Genomic DNA, 15,331 nt, shown 5'->3' with positions numbered 1-15,331 from the left:
GCTGAAAGGGTTTAAAAAAATTCGGAAAAGGTCAAATGACGACTCACGATTGTTTTCATTATTTGGATCAACACACATGGTCAATATATATGATTCATTACAACTTACCATAATAGTTATCTTGGCAGAGTATTTGCTAAACAGATACGGAAGTAGATTAAGGAAAATCTTTAGAGTAGGCATCTTGAGAGTTAAAAATAAGAACAAGTTTGCTCCAATTCATTAGGAAAAGAAATGAGAAATTTTCCCTTCACTGAGAAAGATGTTTAAAATTATCCGTCTCATCATTAACGATATGAATTCGGTTACAGAACGAAATATTTTATCCGTCTGACACCCAAGATTTAATTTATATTGTAACTTATGTAGCATTGTAATTTAGCCATTTATAAATAAATAGCTTAGATAGTATACTTCTAAATGCGATAAAATTTAAATTATTTAATTCACTTTAATGACCAATGTTTAGTTATTTTTAATTATTACACAAAAAATAATATTTTTTTAACATTACTTTGCATATTATAGTGTATTTTCGTAGCATATTTCTTACCATTTTGGTCATGAAAGAAAATCCACTAAGCTCAATAAGATATATCATAGAATTTCCTAAAAATTAAACATAAGGCAAGTTTCTTACTTTCATTATACATGGTCCCGCAGTGGACTGATCGTTAAGACACAATTCGCAGCAGATCACCAAAGTCAAGCATCATTGGCTGCGGTCAGTGTGCGGATGGGTGACAACTTGGATCAGTTTGCGTAGGGACCGAGGTTGTGCGGTATGGGTCCTCGTTAAACTGTGCAACCGTAAAGTTCTCGACTTCGCGTGCAGGTCGTCGGGCTACCGAAGCGGGGGTGCCATCCCCTCTACAGAGGATCAAAATTGTGATGGCATGTCTTCGGTTCCTCCTCAGGGATGTTTCCCAGACCGTCGCTAATAGCCCATTGCGCAGCTCTAGTGTGACGTAAATGAACTACAACAACAACTACTTTCATTATAATTTTTCATATTACTTATAAAATCTGACAAACGAGAGTAAATACAGTTGAATTTTCACATAAACAATCACTTTGTAAAGGCATAAGAAAATCATCTTAACATTTTATTTAGTAAGTGATAAAATTACACAAAATGTCGAACAATATATTGGGAGATGGGTCTCAAGAGGTTGTGAAATGAATTAGCATGATAAGCCAGTTTATTGAACAGGAAAGCAGCCAGATTTTATTGAAGAAAATAAATCCATGTCAATACAGACTAAGAGGCCATGTCAGAAGATTAAGAAATTCTGAGAAAGTCAAATTATGAGTTAGAAACGTTTTGAGTATTTGGATTAAAATATTTAAACCTCATTCACCGTCCTCTTTGCCCCCGTCAAAATATTTATCTCGTCAACATATAACTAAGCAAATAAAAATCTTTAAAGTGAGCAGTCTGAAATATCTTCAGGTCATGGTCCAATCATGGTCATGGTCCAGGTCTTCAACCCGTTAAGAAGATCTTCAGAAAAAGTTCAGAATAAAAAAAAAATTTAAAAACCTCCAGAAGAAGACTTTTCCCTTCATTAAGCAAGTTGTTTTAAATAATCTTAATTATCATTATCAAAATAATCTTAATTACCATTATCATTAATAATCTTATTTACCATTATCATTATTCCTGTCAAAATGTTTATGACTCCAACGTATTTACTAAACAAATAGAGAGATAAATTTAAAAAAAACTTTAGAATAAGCAATTTGTGAGATCTTCAGGTCATGGTTTCAATTCATTAAGAAAAAAAAATCTACAGAAGTAGTGAGGACTTTTCCCTGCACTAAGCAAGATGTTTTGAATAATCATCATTATTTTGGCTGTCTAACTACCACAAAAGAAAATATCCTATGGAATTTAATAATAGAAGCCACTATGTTTTGTAGGAAAGCAGCTAGATCCAGATTTATTAGAGAAAAAACTACGTCAAGTTGCTCAGAGAATTAAGAAATTCAAAGGAGGTTTACTAATCCCGAAAGTTTTCCTATTATTTTGATCAAAACATGCAATTCCCATAAGTACATGTAATTCATTATACCAACTTATTTACTAAGCATATAAATAAATAAATTAAAATCTTTATGGTAAGCAGTTTGAGAGATCTTCTCAATCGATATAGAAAATATCCTTAAAAGAAGTAGGGGCTTTTCTCTTCACTAAGTAAGATGTTTTAAATGGTATTCTAATCATTATGGTTATCAAAACTTTTACAAAAGAAAATATTCTACAAAATTTAATAACAGGCACTATGTTTAGTAGAAAAACAGCCAGATCAAATTTATTGGAGAAAAACCACATCAAGTTGCTCAAAGGATTAATAAATTCAGGGAAGGTCAAATGATGATTCCTGATTGTTGTTCTATTTTTTAGATCAAAATACATAACTCCCCTAAGTATTTCCCCCAGTCAAAATATTTATCACGACAACGTATTTACTAAACAAATACAAATGAAAAATTAAAATTTTAAGAGTAGGCTGTCTGAGAGATCTTCAGGTTATGGTCTCAATCCATTAAGCAAAAATCTCCAAAAGAAGTAAGTACTTTTCACTAGGTAAGGTATTTTAAATGATCATCCTCAAGTCAAAAAATTGAACATAAAATAAAATGTTCTATGAAATTTAATAACATAAGAAGCAGCTTTGTTCGGCTAGAAAGCAATCAGATTCAAAGGGAAAAAAGAAAACAACGCCAAGTTGCTCAAGGGATTAAGAAATTCAGAGAAGGTCAAATGATGATTCCTGATTGTTGTTCTATTTTTTAGATCAAAATACATAACTCCCCTAAGTATTTGCCCCAGTCAAAATATTTATCACGCCAACGTATTTACTAAACAAATACAAAAGAAAAATTAAAATTTTAAGAGTAGGCTGTCTGAGAGATCTTCGGGTCATGGTCTCAATACATTAAGAAAAATTCTCCAAAAGAAGTGAGAACTTTTCCCTACACTAAACAAGGTGTTTTGGATGATCCCTCATTAACTTTATTACTCCTGCCACAGAATAAAATTTTCCGATGAAAATGAATGAAAAACAAGTGCGGTAAAAACACTCTCCACCCCTGTCTTCGAATTAGGTTAGTTGGCAATGTGGAGAGGAGAGTAGCTGCTTCAGAACTAGAGCGGGTCACTTCGGTATTAAAAAAAAAGAACATTTTGTTTGACCCCGCCCCTAGCACCTCATGCGTGGGTTCATTTGAGGAAAGCTTCTCCATCACAAACCTGGAGGAAACCGGCGGATGAGGTTTAAGATTACATGGGATTACACGGTTACTACAAGTTGTTAACAAAAGACAACGTGCACGCCGTTATGGCGGGGTCTTTGGCCACTATGTTCATAACGTAAAAAAACATGAGGTCGAAATAGTTCCTCACCCCCCAGTAGCAAGGGCGTCGTAAGTAAGTTTTTTTTTTAAATTGAGTTCCTTACACTATGATTATTTATTTATTCTTTCATGGCATTCTTTCATTTATTCCTAAGATATACATTAAAAACAGCTTTTAGACTTTACGCAGCTGATATCCTTAAAAATTACAGGTTGTATTATATTTTAGATAAAAGTTACAATTAAAAACTATAAAGTTGATTTTGCGGTTAAAAGTTGTGAAATTATTACAATTATCTTAAAAATTATAAAATATTTCTGGTTAAAAGTGGAATTTACAAAATAGTTTTATTTAAAGTTGTTAATTTTAAGATAATTCTATTAGCAGTTGAAAACTTTAAAATTTTAAAGACGGTTGGAACTTGAAAATTCCTAAAAAATACATTAAAAACAGTTTTTAAATGGTACACAACTATTATCCCTAAAAATTACAGGATGTATTAAATTTTATCTGAAAGATATAATTAAAAAAATTTAAGTTTACAGATAAAAGTTATTAAATTGTTACAATTGTCTTTGAAAATTATAAAATTTCTGTGATTCCAAGTAAAAATTACAAAATATTTCAATTAAAAATTGCTAACTTTAGGATAATTTTATTAACGGTTGAAAATTTTAAAACGATATTTTAAATACGGATGAAACTTAAAAATTTCTAAAAAAAACACATTTAAAACAGCTTTTAAGTACTACATAACTAATATCCCTAAATTTTACAGGATGTATTACATTTTATCTGAAAGTTACAATTAAAAATAATAAATTTAAGTTTACAATTAGAAGTTATAAAAAATATTGCAATTAATATCGAAAACTATAAAAAATTTCTAATTCCTAGTAGAAATTATTAAATAATTCGATTAAAAGTTGTTAACTATAAGATAATTTTATTAATGGTTTAAAACTTAAAAAAGCTATTTTAAATAGAGTTGGAAATTAAAAACTATTCTTATTACTCTTGGAAAATTAGAAACTTTTACCCATTACATTTAAAAATTATGAAATTATCCTAATTGTAGTTGTAAATTATAAAATATTTCTAACTATATTCGAAACATATAAAATTATTCTGATTGCCATTAAAAATTATAAACACTTCTAATAAAACATTTATCTTATCAAATTATTCTAAGAGTAGTTTAAAATATAAATTATTCTAACTATAATTACTAATTAAAGTATTACTTTATTTGTATTTGAAAATTATAAAATGATTCAATCAAATTATGATTGAATATTATAAAATTAATGTAATTTCAGTCTAAAATTACACATTGATTTTAAATTCTGATAAAAATTGTAAAATGATTTATAAAATTTTAAAATTATTTATAAATTTGTAAAATGATTTAACTAACTTTAAAATTTTCTAATTACATTTGAAGCTAGTGAAGTAAATCATTTAACTGAAGTTCAAAATTATATAATGATCTTACTTATATTTGAAAATGTCAAAATAATTTTTAGTTTAGAATTCTAAAAGGAATATTTTTTAAACTTAATGTATTTCTGAATTTTGCCCCGATATGAACTTTCATAGTAATCAATTAATTTTGCAAAACATAATTAAATTTAAATACGGTTTGTATCTGATTATTTTATGTAAACCTCTTTATTTATTTATTGAATTTCTGGGTTTTATGCTAAATAAAACTATTTCTAGAGTGCTAATTTCATATACGCTATTAATTTTTAGTTGTTTGAATGGGTACATTATTCATGATAATGTTTAGGTTACATTAGATATAAAAAGAGTTTGCTATTAATGGCAATCCGTATATTTAGTCTCAAGCTCGAAATCCATGTAGATGACAAATTAATTTTCATCCCCTTCGGATATTTTCTATAATATTTTAGTTTGGTTTAAAAGTTTTATTTCTCTCCAAACACTTTCTTTTTTTTATCTTATAAGTGCTACTTAAAATTCGCGAACTTTTTCACCATTGAAAGGAATAAATGAATTAACATCATAATGAATAATATTTTCCATCATCAACAAATTAACAGTATATTTACTATTAAAAAATAAAAAAATATGCAAAACAATTAAATATAAATGAAATAAGTTGTAAAACTCACATTTAAAATTAGATATCTTTGTAAATACTTAAATACATAGTACCTTTCATAGTTTGGTATCTGTGATATTTTCCACGTTGTATACGATACTGAACATTATTTGATCAATAGGTTTAGATTGAAAGTCTTTTAAATGCTATGAGCCTGCATTATTATATAAATATAACATATAAAAATAATAATAAAACCCAGATTGTACTTTTTAGGATTAAATCCTCTCGCATATGTCATAATAAAAAAATTTTAAAATTTAAACACAGATCTTAATACTTTAACGTACGAAAGGAATAAAATATAATCAAGCTAAGAAATGTAATAGTAAAAAGAAAAATTGTCGACGCCAGGAGTTAAAACACACTTTTGTTAAAATTTAAAAAAGAAGAGTGTTATTATAAATAAACTAGAAACTACTTTTCTGCATACGTAAAAGTGAAAGTTTGCCTATATGTATGTTTTTAATAAATTTAAAATCGGAATACCGATTTAAAACGCGTTTTTCTCCACAGTTTGCATATTTTTATGGGTTGATTTGTATACAATCACCACTTTTCAATGGGATTTAGTTCGGGCGATATACCAAAAATACGAAATTCAATTGTTAAAAACCATTGTTATAGATTGAACTTTCCTTAATAACTTTTGAATAGCTTCACTGTTTGCACGGTGTTTTCTTTTGTCATATATTGCTAATATTTTTGGATCCTTTTACGATATTTTTGAAAATTCTACGATAAATTTTTCGCATGCAAAAGGGAAAAACATGTTTTTTTTTTCATTGTTATTACGTGTCCTGTCATGAAAACAGCTTCGTTACAAAATATTTATTTTTAAAAATAGAAGCCGATGAAATCTCTAGAAAAATTAAACATTCTTGCCTTAACTTATAGTTTTCAGCCAGGGGTCTGTTTAGAAGAAATTTGGGTCCGTTAACGGACCCTTCACAAAATATCTTTTCATAAAAACGGACCCTTCACAAAATATTTTAACTTAAAAACGGACCCTTCACAAAATGATTTTTCTTTTAATCGGACCCTTCACAAATTTGTTTATCTTCATTATTATTTNTCTGTGTATGTAATGAGATCTGTGTATTCTTTTAATTTATAGAAATTTATAATAGTTTGTTTTGTTTTGATAAAGTTTGTTTTGTTTTGACGGGGAAAAAACCTTACAAACTAAATTGATTGGCTCGCATTAGAAAGTTTTGATTGCTAATATAATAAAATTTTAATGAGAGAAAATACGTGATCAGTTTGATTTTCAAAAAGTTTGTAATTTGTTTTATTATCTATCAAAAACGCCATTGAACCGATTAGCATATTTTATTTGTTTCAAATATTATAATATGTTGTACTGAACATTTAAAAAATACATCTCGATAATCGTTTTGATCAAATCTGAAAATCCGAATGTGAAATATACAGAAATTAAATTCACTTTCACTTGAGTAATATGAGTTTATACTTACATATTGTCTTGTTTTTTGAATATATGGTTTTAAATATCGAAATACTTGAAATTAATCTTATTTAAAAACGTTGTGCCAGCTGGTCACCGAAGGCAGCTAGTATATTATGATATATATTTTATTTCAACGAATAGACATCTCTTTATCTTTTCAAAAATACTACTTATTTTATACTATCTTACAATGTTAATAATTTTTGGGAAATTTTCTGTCAAGTTTACACAGAGGAAAAAAAAATATGGTAAAAGCTACCAGAATATAATATACCCTATAGAAATACCGAAAAGCTCGAAAATTTTTTATCGAAACCAATTAAATATGGTTTTATAATATGTGATAAAATTTGGTAATCATGGTGAAATTGGTAACTTTACTAGATCTTAAATCACAGAATTAAATCCATTTATTCGGTTAAATTAACTTTTCAGTTTTCTATTTTTACTAAACGTGTGGTAATAAGAAGTATAATTTTAACAACGAGAATTTCCGGTAAGCCGTTACCATATGAACAGAAAAGTCACCAGTTTAAATACCGCATATTGGAATAAGGAATTTAGAAAGACTGCTATGGAATTGATTTCGAAAATACTATCTTACAATGTAAATATTTTTAGCTTAATTTTGAAACATTTTTCATTTCTGGTGTTCTGAATGATTTCGATATCCTTAAATCTCTGGTGTTTCTTTACCAATTTTTTTAGTTTCGTAAACAAAAAGTCAGCAGAAGATTTATCCGAAAAATATTCTGGAAGATTCCTCCCTACAACCTCCGTAACCAAACAATTTTCTCTAAGGAAATATTATTAAAGGATGTCAAAGACATTAAAAAAAAACGTTACTTGCAGAGTATTTTTGAAATTTTGAGCAATTTTATCTAGAGTGATGATTTTAAAGGTTGCTTCTGACATCTTAACATCCAAATATAGAAATATATTACGGCTGATGAAGGTTGCAGTGAAATAAATTAAATGGATAGGTAGTTCGCATGCTATTTCCATGATTTATTAGTTTCTTTCCGTGATTTATTAGTTTCCTCATACATTAAAATCCGTTTCTGAAATTTTGTTTCGCAATGCCTTAAAATTAAGTGCCTGCTTAATTGTTTATTATAATTTTATTCTCATTCACCAACCTTGTAAAGATACGTTCTTTAGAATTTTAAGTAATTTTAGTTTTTAAACATCGCATCTATAAATTTTACAGATTTTTCAACTTTTTTCAAATAAAACGAAACATTTCAAACAGCAATCCTTTTTTCGTACTTCGCCAAACGATTTTGAATATCTGTTTAATAAAATTAATATTTAATTTGAATACATAAAATTTAGCAGAAATATTTCGACTTTAGCATCAGTAGATTAAATTTGAAAAGTAAAAGTTGATACAGAAAATTGAATGCTTGTGAGGACTTTAACGTCTATATTTCATTCCTTAACTTTTCATTGAACTTTGAGAAAAGATTTAGTGTTACTTTGAGTAAACATTCGTCGAAGAATTGAAATGTCAATTTAAAAAATCTAACTTTTTTACTGAATTCCCAAACGATGTAAGTTTCCCAAGATGAAACATTCGATTTCCGGTCTATAAGTTCTCTTCTATTTCGATGAAAGGAAATAAATCAATGGATCTTTGAAGCACAAAATCGTCGTGTTTGTGTATCGGTTGATTGTCATTCCGTGAATCAGTGAATTAATATATCAGCGTAGTAATGAGCCGATGAATCAGTCTGAAAACAAATAGAAAAAAAATTTTTAGCATATAATTTGGACTAATTTTTGTCTAGGGAAAGAGGTTATGAACCATTAAGAGTCTTACGTTCTACTAGAGTTCAATCTTCTTTTTCTTTCCTTTTTTTTAAATTTGATATTATTATTTTGTTATAGTTCTTTCTTGAAATGCAAAATCCGTTTTTAGACTCAGATTAATTGCAATTTGACACTAACAAAATTTTTATGAACATTTATGAATAAAGTTATTTCACAAGTGGCAAGTCGTTGTTGCATATGTTCGGGTTTATGATACATAAGTTGATTTTTTGAATTTGTGATAGGAATTTTAAATAATATGTGGCCTCAGCAGGAAAAAAATTCTCTTAAAAAAATTTTGGCCCGTAATTCTAAAATTACTTACGCTTTCAAATAAATGACTCTCATTGGGGAAACGTGGATAAACTAGGGCTGCAGTAACACATTAAATTAGCAATTTAAAATAATAACAAAACAATTTAATTAATTATTTATTTTTAATTTATTTAATTATTTTAATTACAATTTAAAATAATTAAATTAATAACATTTCGAATAAACTTTACCGGTGAACAGACAATAATAAGATTCCTTTATGAAATCTTAGTTGTTGTATACTGTATTGCTACTTTCAGTGGAAATAAAATTACTTACAAGGAGAAAATAAATTCTAATTAATAAAAACGAAGTATACGGTAATTAAACCATTCATTTCTTTATTTTTCAGTTTATATAATAACTGTTCTCAAGAAATTCTGATTTGCAAAAATATAGCTCTTATTCCATACATTCGGTAGAATATACAAAACTAAAAAGTAAATTTAACCGAATAAAGGGTTTATCATTTTCTAAATTTTGCAACATTTTCCAAATTTTATCCCATATTATAAAACCATAATTTATGTTTAATTTTGCCAAAATCATTACCAAAGTGCTTCAATAAAAGTCACCTACCCTTTTAGTGCTCCTAAATTGCCAGAAACACGGTAAATTCTACCATATTTTGTTAGTTTTGACCATAGTTTTTCTAAGTGTACTTAAAATTGCCAGCCCCTTTGAAAACAGTATTTATGTTTCCTTGATGTCAGATAACGCACGTCTACTCCTAGAATGAAACTTTAAAAACATTTTTACCAACTTTCTTTTTTAATAATTCATATATTAATTGTTTTTAAAAAAATTACAATAACATTTAAATAGTTTCTCTTAAATTTCTCTATTTTACAATTAATTTATTATACCATGGCAGAAATAGTATCGATATGTTCAGAACTTAGATAATAATAATATGTTGTTCAAACCGTTATATAACCGTTGTTTAAATACTCTCAATGTTTATTAAGCCAAGTGCACTTTTTACTCTAAATATAGCTGTAATATAGTATTTTTTTAAATAGTAGGAAATTTGTATTTTTTAAAAAATAGGAAAGAGCAGATTAATTTATTTGGTTTGAGAAACATAAATAAAACAAACGTTTTTAAGATTAAATTTTTCAAAAACATTATCCCATTTTTAAGCCGATTCTTACTTTTAGGTAAAAAATTCATATGATTTTTTATTTTACTTGCGCTTTATCATATTTTGTTGTAAACTATAAAGTAGGATCGAAAGTTTTGAGTTCCTTGGGTTGATAATTTCCGGAGGCCCCATATCACACTCTATACTCTGAAATTAACACGGCAGATTTATACTTATTTAAGGGTTACTATTGATTTACAGTTTAGAATAGCAGTGCATTAATTCTATCAAAAGTTAAGAGAAATTGGAAATAAACTTCTGAGTTACTCAGTATTTCATCAACCTCTATCCTTATAATACTTTTGTTTTGTTTTTTCTTTCTCGAATATTTGTTTTTGAGTCAGACACGACCTATAACTCCATTTAGTCTCTTTACGTCGTTTACATAATTTCCTTTATTTTTTAATCGCCATTTCAAAAATCAATTAAAAACTTTCGGAGAAGATTCCCATGCAGTCCCTTTCTGATTAAATATAATTTTAAAAAATATTTTCAAAATAAAAACAATGTACATTAATATAAGATAAGTACTTTAAAAATCAATTTCTCAACGGTCACTCTTTCTCGATTCATCATTTTAATTAATTCCAAATTTAGTATTTCTGCAAGACATATCAAACTTTCGAAATGTATTCCGCTGAAATTTTTACCTCTCTTAATTTCACATTCGTATTAAATCCTCATTTTAAAATTTTATCAAAAGAATAAATATTGTAGGATTATATAAAATAAGTTCTTCATTCTTTCATTGCCTCTTTCTTCCTTTTATTTCTAAATTCCAATTAAATCCTCATTCCAATTTTGATGGAATTATTCTCAAAAATATTTACATTGTAAGTTAGTATAAAATAAGTAGTACTTTTGCAACCAATTCTCTAGCAACTTCCTTAAATTCTTCTTACCAATTAAATCCTCATTCCAAGCTGCATAAAATTAATTTCAAAAAATATTAAAATTGTAAATCAGTGTAAAATAAGTGGTTCTTTCGAAACTGATTCCCCAGCAGTTTCTTTCCATTCTTCTCACCAATTAAATCCTTATTCCAAGAAGCATAAAATTAATTTCAAAAAATATTAACATTGTAAGTTAGTATAAAATTAGTAATATTTTCGAAGCTGATCTCTCCACAGTTTCTTGCTTTCTCATTCCAATTAAATACAAATTCTACGTAAAGAAAAAAATTCTACTAAAATTACGGCACTAAAACATTAACGGTAAAAAAAATTTAAAAAAACATAATTTTGGTTAATAATACCAAAATATCCAAACTGGTACTTTTTCCATTCATATGGTAACGGTTTATCGGAAATTCTCGTTTTTAAAATTATATTTCTTATAACCACACATTTAATAAAAATAATAAACTGAAAAGTAAAATTAACCGAATAAATAGTTTTGATTCCGTGATTTAAGATACATGGTAAAATTTTCAAACTATATCACACATTATAAAACTATATTTTACTGTTAATTTCGATTAAAAAAGAGTTGTCTTTTTGGTGTTCCCATAGAGCCAGAAACACGGTAAATTTTACCAGATTGTGGTAGTTTATACCATACTTTTTTTTGTTGTAACCTTGATAGAAATATTCTGAAAAACGTTCAACATTGTATGATAGTATAAAATAAGCAGTGATTTCGGAATTAATTTCATAGCAGTCTTTCTTAATTCCTCCTTCCAATGAAGTCATAATTCTAACATTGATAGATATATTCGTAAAAAATATTCACATAGTAAGAAATCATAAAATAAGTAGTATTTTTGAAATCTATTCCATAGCGGGCTCTTTTAATTCATCATTTCTATAAAATATAATTCTAACCTTAATAGAAATATTCTCAAAAACTATTAACATTGTAAGATAGTACAAAATAAGTAGTATTTTCGGAATTAATTTCATAGCAGTCTTTCTTAATTCCTCCTTCCAATATACCATACTACTTTGATACAAATATTCTTGAAAAAAATTTACATAGTAAGAGAGCATAAAAATAAGCAGTATTTCTTAAATCAATTCCATAGCGGTCTCTTTCAATTCATCATTTCTATAAAATATAGTTTTAACCTTGATAGAAATATTCTCAAAAAATATTAACATTGTTAGATAGTGTAATATAAAAAGTAGTTTCTAAATTAATTCCATTGAAGTTTATCTTAATTCCACATTTTAATAAAATCCTTATGTTAGCCTTATCGAAAAATACTAACGTTGTAAGGTAGTATAAAATAAACAGTACTTTCAAAACCAATTCCATGGCATCCTCTCTTAATTCCTCATTTCAATTAGATCTTAATTCCAAACTTAAACAATTTTCTCAAAAAATATTAACATTGTAAGAGAGTTTAAAATAAGTAGTACTTCGAAACCAATTCCATTGCAACCTCTCTTAATTCTTCATTTCAATTAAATCTTAATTCCAAACTTAAACTATATTCTCAAAAAATATTAACATTGTAAGATAGTTTAAAATAAGTATAGTATTTCGAAGCTAATTCCATGGCAATCTCTTTCAATTCCTCATTCCAATTTTCGCAATAAGTAAAAGCACATCCCCGCCCTTGACATTCATCCAGGTCATTTCCTCGTCCTTTTGCCTTCCGACTAATCAAGGCCAAGACATCTACCTACTGATGCGGAAAAAGAATTAGGCAGATATCGGAATGAATGTCGAACCACTCTCGATATCATGTATTTATTTCTTCTCTATCATTATCACAATTATCCCACATTTTTTTGCTATCTATTTGTAATACCCAACAGGTTAAAGACTCACCTATTGTTCGATTCTGTATCTTTCTTTTTTTAATTGTTTGGTTAAAAACATTAATCATTAAATTGTGGGAAGTGTAAGCTACAGCTGGGAATGTATAAATTGATTTGTGAAATTAAAATATTTTTTTAAAAATCGTGTGAATTTAAATAACAATTGTAATTAAGGAACACAGAACTTTTATTTTGCCTTGTAAAAAGAATTTATGATTGCCTTTTTTTATTTAAAAAAGTCGTTTTTTTAAAGTATTATAATATTTACATATGCAGTTTTATTTTAATTTTCTTTATTGCTAGATCTTTATTGTTGTAATTTTTTTTCTTTATTCTGCTGTTTGCGCTTTGTTTAGTTTATTTACTTTCTTTTTTTTTAATTTTTCGGAAAAATTGACGTGAAGCAGGAATGATTTGAACAATAACGAAGAATAGTTTTGCTGATTACAAAACTTTTTGTTTTGATTTAGATTAATTAAAAAGAATAATTTTGATGAAAAAAATTACTGGAAAGGAATTTGTTTTTTCCGTTGGTGCTTCTTACCTTTAATTTGTAAGTTCGGCACAATATAGACAATATGTCATTTTATTTCAGACTTAATAAAACCCAATAATGATACTAAATATTTCACAGCCTTTTTCTAGCATTGTTATCAGTGCGTGCTTTTTTTAAAAAAAATTTTTCAAATCCTAATTGGTTTTGCAAAGCAAAGAATAAATTTGCAATTTTGGAATAAAAATTCAATATTATACTCAGCTTCCCTTTTAAACGAATTTTTCGAAGAAAAATTTTTTTATCTTTATTGACACCTAACCTTGCCGGAAAAAAACTCCCTCTTCAACACATAAGAAAAATTCAATATATTTATATTCAATATATCTAATAAAAATGGAAAATTAATTTCCTTTAAATTTTTCTTTTGTGCAAAAAATTTAATTTTTTTAAACTTTTATATTTTATTTTACATATGTACGTTTTTAGATACTTTTAATTTTTAATCAAACTCCGTTGATTATCCGTTTTCTTTACGGAGTGAAAAAAAGTAAATAATTAATAAATCGGTATTAATCAACACTATGAAATCCTGCACAAAACTAAAAGACATATACCGGCGCAATTAATTAAGCTCAAACAATTTAATTTTTTATTATTTGTTGCTCTTATTGGTAGCTTTGTGTTATCAGATTAATCAACACATATTTTTAGAGGTTCACCCTTTCGAAATAAAGATTATTTAAGTAACATTTGACATAATGCTCTTATTCGATGTCAACTCCTGATAGTCAAAAAGTTACAGAACCATCAATCTTCTCATGTACAATAAAAGAAAAAAAATTCCTTTGCCACTCACTAAAAGAAAAATGAACTAGATAGTATTATTTAAAATGTGATATTCAGAACTTTACTATAATTTTTCCATGGTTCAATAGATAACAATTATTAGTCAATAGATGGCAATTATTATAACTTTTGTTGAGTTCATAGTATTTAAATTTATTGATAAATTTCGCACACTTAAAAAATCTCATATATCAATAAACAAAAAAAATCATGGTTTTGCATACCTTTTAAAATATGAATTCGGTGAAGTCATTACCATACCTTGAGAAATTACTAACGTTGATTTTACTTATAATAATCTAAGATATGAAATTAATGATAAGTAATTCATAAAAATGAGCGATAAAACTAATTTTTGATTGATAAGAGCTGCAAGCTATCAAATTACCTTATTAAAAAATTTTTATCAAATCTTATGGAAAATTCACTTTTTAGAATTCAGCGTATGAACATTTTGTTAGAAGTGGTTTAAAGTTAATAGTTAGGTCCGGCGTGTCTTCGAACGTATTATCACCAAATTCGGCCCAGATCGGTTGAGAATTTGTATGCGTTACCCATGTATATGTTGTATATGTAACATACACGCGCGACGTCGCTTACAGGTATTCAGTTAAATCTGATTAAAGTAACGTAAACAGGCATAATCACTTCTTCTCGATTTGCAAGTACCCAATTAAAATCAAATTCTGTCGTGAATACTAAATTATGTCGTGGATAATATGCTTCATTGCTTGTTTACAATCTTATTCATACAAACTCATTTCTAATTTGAGTATTTCTTAAAAAAGTTTTAAAAAGATAAAAATAAAAATTGGATGTATTAAAATTATTAAGCATAGTCCTAGGTATTATATAGTAATTCAGAGATCAATCCTTCTAAAAACTTCAAATCTACATGAAATAAGGTGTGCAAAAAATTTATCACTCGAAATAACTTTTGATCTAATGATAGAATCTTCACGTTCCAGAACCCAATCTTAATGGTTCAAAGGA

At 27.1% G+C, this 15,331-nt stretch overlaps 1 protein-coding gene across 3 annotated transcripts in view; it reads left to right on the top strand.

Moving 5' to 3' along the window:
• LOC107439947 (serine proteinase stubble) overlaps positions 1–15,331 on the top strand; it is an 83,642-nt gene that overhangs the window by 30,706 nt on the left and 37,605 nt on the right. The window contains exon 1 of one of the 3 annotated variants that reach the window (XM_043042856.2): positions 3,238–3,429. The exons of 1 other annotated variant lie outside the window; for it this stretch is intronic. The gene's annotated coding sequence lies outside the window, so the exon portion shown is untranslated. Of the gene's footprint in view, positions 1–3,237; positions 3,434–15,331 lie in introns of those variants that run through there. One more of the 3 variants, XM_043042855.2, reaches the window with a different exon arrangement.

Source organism: Parasteatoda tepidariorum, chromosome 3, assembly GCF_043381705.1.
Source record: "Parasteatoda tepidariorum isolate YZ-2023 chromosome 3, CAS_Ptep_4.0, whole genome shotgun sequence".
Classification (NCBI taxonomy): domain Eukaryota; kingdom Metazoa; phylum Arthropoda; class Arachnida; order Araneae; family Theridiidae; genus Parasteatoda; species Parasteatoda tepidariorum.
This window is presented reverse-complemented; position numbering and strand designations above follow the sequence as displayed.